The sequence below is a fragment of the Cynocephalus volans genome, chromosome 3, assembly GCF_027409185.1.
Source record: "Cynocephalus volans isolate mCynVol1 chromosome 3, mCynVol1.pri, whole genome shotgun sequence".
In the NCBI taxonomy this organism is placed as follows: domain Eukaryota; kingdom Metazoa; phylum Chordata; class Mammalia; order Dermoptera; family Cynocephalidae; genus Cynocephalus; species Cynocephalus volans.
Window position 1 is genome coordinate 23,379,492 of NC_084462.1, and position 4,582 is coordinate 23,384,073.

Genomic DNA, 4,582 nt, shown 5'->3' on the forward strand with positions numbered 1-4,582 from the left:
GAATGATTAGGGATTCTGTGCACTCACTCAGCTTTCTGTGTAGAGTATTGAACAGTGTGTAATATAAAGGAAGTGACTAAATCAGTGCCAGATATGTAGACTTGGCTTTTCTGGTTCTCTGATCAGAGAATAAACATTTCACAACAATTTTATCAGCAGTGTTTAATGAAAATGTGAATTATTGTGGTGACTCTAGTCGTAACATTTACACCACGTTTTGTTTGTTATATTCTGTAAGTATGAGGGTACTTCAGAAAGTTTATAGAAAAATGGAATTGAAAGATAATACGAATTCTGCTGTGAACTTTTTGAAGACCTCTCCTATTAAATTGAGCAAGTCAATAAACACCTCTGTGCAAAAGTAATATCCAATGCCTTTATGCCCTTCAGGGGGGAATCTATAGAACTGAATCAGTGAGAACCAGCAACTAAATAGTTTTGATTATTTTAATGACTGGTCACCAGGGACCTTTTTCAGTACTTCAATTTGATTATTAAGGTAGAGTTAATCTGTTGTGTCTCTGCCCATTTCTTAGAAAGTGTGTTCATAGCTGAATTCTGCCTGTTTTTGAAGCACATACTTTTTCTAACACTTAACCGAGGCACTGATTATTATACAATGAGTTTTGATTTGATGTATTTACCTCATCTCCCCTGATATTTATGAAGGAGACATGTTTTACTATACCGCTTTGTATTCCATCTTCAACTCCCAGCTGTCTTAACATAATGAACATTGAATAAGGAACGGTTGATTGTTCCATTGCTTGGGCAGCAAGACACTCGTCAGTTTTAGGTGGTACCAGAAGCTTCACACGGTTCTTTTTCCTTTTCTGCTCTTGCCCTTTCCTTCCCTTTCTGAACAATCCAGTTCTAAGGCAACCTGGTGAGGCACAGGAGGTGGCAGGCTCACACTGGGGCAAAAGAGGGAGTCATGGTGGTTCCAAGTCAGAGGGTGAGGAAGGCAACCATGGGAGGGGCAGCTTGTATGGCTTTGGATGCGTGGGCAAGATGAGAAGGGGTGCACAAGAGGGGTGGCCCTGAAACAGCAGCCAGAGCCCACATAGGATGTGCAGAACCCAGGTGAGGTAAGGAGGGCCTCTGAGAGCGGGAAGGGATGGATGGGGGTTGGCTACATAAAGCGGGATTGATCAAATAAGTAAACATACTAAGGATAATGGAAGCCAGAGTTCTCCCTGTTTGAGGAGGGAGTCACTGATTCAGAGTGAACCCTGTGGAGTCAGATTGGAATGGAATGTATCAGTGTAAATTGATGCTTTTCTAGATGCACAGATGGATGATAGATGTAAGTGCATGTGCACGTATGTGTGTGTATAGAAATGTATTCCCTACTTCTCTTTGCTGATAAGGCTGAAAGAGACATTTTAATAGCAATGAGCACACCTAGTACCTAGATCTTGGCTTATGAATACTAATTTCCACTGAAAGGAACCAGCTCCGCTTAGACAAATGGCTTATTCCAGGGTTAGTGACAGGGAAGTAGCAGATGAGCCTGAAACCGCTTGCTGTGCCAGAAGGCAAGAAAATGCTCAAAAATGATGGGGACGTATTGAAAGGACACAGAAGCAGCTTGAGGCACTTCCACTGACCAAATCAGGGACAACTTGGTCTTCATAAATAATGATATTCAGAGATTATAGTCCATGAAATAAGATAGAAAAACATGAGTACCGACAGGTATATACAAATGAATAAATTGAAATTTTGATATTGCACAGTTTCAAAGTATTACTGCAAAAATACCCATGAACTACAAAGGGAAAAGAGTAACTTTACAGTGGAGAAACATGGCAGATGCCTCCTGAATCAAGTGATCCGGGTGGATATCATCAGGAGTGGGGCACATCGATCTTGGGCCACCTGATAGGACACAGTGAGAAGAACAGAGTGTCACCACTGTGATATTCCCATCAAGGAGGCAAACCTGAAGAAGATCATGAAAAAACATCAAGACAAATCCAGACTGAGGAATATTGTACTCCTGCCCTGTTCATGGCACGTAATCTTGAAAAGAATCAATGTCTAACCAAAGACAGACTGAGAAGTGTTGCAGACTGAAGGAGACTGAAGAGACAAGATGCCTAAACACACAGTTGGACTGGATCCTTCTGCTATTAAAGACGTTATTGTGACAGCAGGGGGAATGCGAATGGGGTCTGAGGATCAGATGGCTGAAATGCATCAGTGTAGCCTACTGATCATGATGGTCCTATTGTGGTAACAGAGGGGAATATTCTCCTCTATTTGCAGGAAAGGATTATAAAATATCAGATTAACCATTTACTCTCAGGAATATAATTCTTTCTTTTTTTCTTTTTTTTTTTTTAAATTTTATTTTGTCGATATACATTTTGGCTGATTATTGCTCCCCATCACCAAAACCTCTGGAATATAATTCTTTCAACAAACTTTTCTGTAAGTTTGTGATTGTTTGAGGAGAAAGGGCACACAGGCACCTTCTGCTCATACAGCCTTCCCTGCTCTCTCACTTCAGTCTTGCTGGCGTTCTTCAGGTAATAGACGGAAGCAGCACCACACAGCACTTCAGGGCATGATCTCTGAAGCTGGAGTTCCTGGGTGTTGAATCCCAGCTCAATCTAGGGCTAAGTCAAGACCAACCAGTGGCTTTGGGCAAATGAGAAAAAGGCACCTCCTTTGCATAGTTTGGCCTGCAGAGTTTGAATTGAATTTCAGCGCCTAGAAGGCCCTCAGCTGAATGCCAGTGTGCACAGATTAGCTCTGGCTTAGCCACTGTCTTAGGTCAGGTTTCCTAAAGCAGAGCTTGAGATGGGGATTCTGGTGCACATGTTTTCTTGAGACAGAGCTCTCAAGAGAAATACAGTCGGGGAGGTGGGTGGCTAGGAGGGAAAAGCTGACTGGACATGTGGTCTGGACAGCTCCCCTTGGGGAGTTAACTTCCCAGTAGCTCCTTTCTTTATAAATAAGTCTATCTCCTCTTTCAATAAAGCATTGCTTGCTTTACTGCTTGGTGCATTGTTTGTTTCTATGTCTTTGAGACCCAAGAGCCTAATTTGGTAAAATTACCAACTAGAGATGGTCATCTGAATCTTGGTTTCCAGGATTTTTATTCACTATCAGCTATGCATGCATTGAGCACCTGTGTATCTGGTCTTTCTTATTTAGTCTCTAGCCTATTCAGAGGTCAAACTGATAAAGCATGGCCTGAGACCTGCACCTTAAATCATATTGTTAGAAAAAACTACCTGGCATGCCTCACACCCTCCAGATAAACCAAGATATTCCTATTAGGCAGCATATTCCAATGGCTTAAAGATTATGTCCTGGTCAGGGTCAGTCCTTTCTTCAGAATGTGCATAGTCTGGACAGCCCAGGCCTGCTGCATGAACCCTTTGCTGTGCACTCTTGTGGCTCTTTCCTGTCATTCACATCTCAGCACAAACGTGGCCTCCTCAGAAAGACCTTAGCCAACCAGCCAACCTGAACTACTCTCCATCACTTTCCCTTGGTTTATCTTCATCACTGCTCTTCTGACCACCGTATATTTTTCAGTTTATCACCTACCTTCTCCCTCTAGAATGTAAGGTTTTTGAGAGTAGAGACTGTTGTCTGTGTTATATTTGAAGTGCCAAGAAGAGAATAGCAAAGAATAAGCATTTAATACAAACTTTTTGATGAGTGAAGGAATCTGGACAATGAACTGATTTCTAATATCTTTTCTAGCTCTAAACTACCATCAATCAAGTTAATTGACTCATATTTCCTAACCAGAATAAGGGAAGACTATTTTCCCTATGATAGTTCCTCCTGAAATTTCTCAAGGCAGGGTTAGGCAAGAGCAGGCACCTGAGAAAAGCTTGCTGAACTGGCAGTGTTAGGGATCAGTCACTCTTACAAGCATTAGATTCTGTGAAAGGAGAGTGGAGCCAGCTGGAGTATCTTGCCTAAGTTCTATAGCATTCCAGAACTTTTCTTTATCCAATCAATATCTGTCAAAGTCCTATTGCTTCCCAGGCACTGTTTCCATGTTGAGGATGTGGAAGTAAACTGGACAACGGGGGTTCCTGCCTTCGTGGGGCTCACATCCTAGTGGGGAGAGAGACAGCAAACAAGAAAGCAAAGAAATTCAGTAATTACATATTGCTCAAGTGCCAAGAAGGAAATGAACCTGGGGCTGAGGGTGAAAGTAATAGGGTGGGTGGATCCTGTTAGCCCAAAGGGTCAGGGAAGTCCTCTTTGAGGAGCAGGGATTTCAAGCTGAGACATGAAAAGTCAGGCATCCACACCATGAACAGCCATGGGAAGAGCATTATAGGTGGTGGAAACAGCAAGTGCAAAGACCCTGAGGCATGAAGGGGCTTGGGTTTGTTTGACTAATGACAGAGGACCCATGGGGCTGGAAGATGCAGAGTGGGGTGAGGTAGTAAAAGGAAATGAGTGTGGGAGGGGAACCTATTGGAAGGTCTTTGGACTGGCTTGGGGGTAGGGGCCAGAGTGAAAGTGGGAGGTATGTTGGGAGCCATCGTAGCTCATTTAGGTGAAAGGTGGTTGCTTGGGCCAGGGTGATGGCAGTGGTGATATC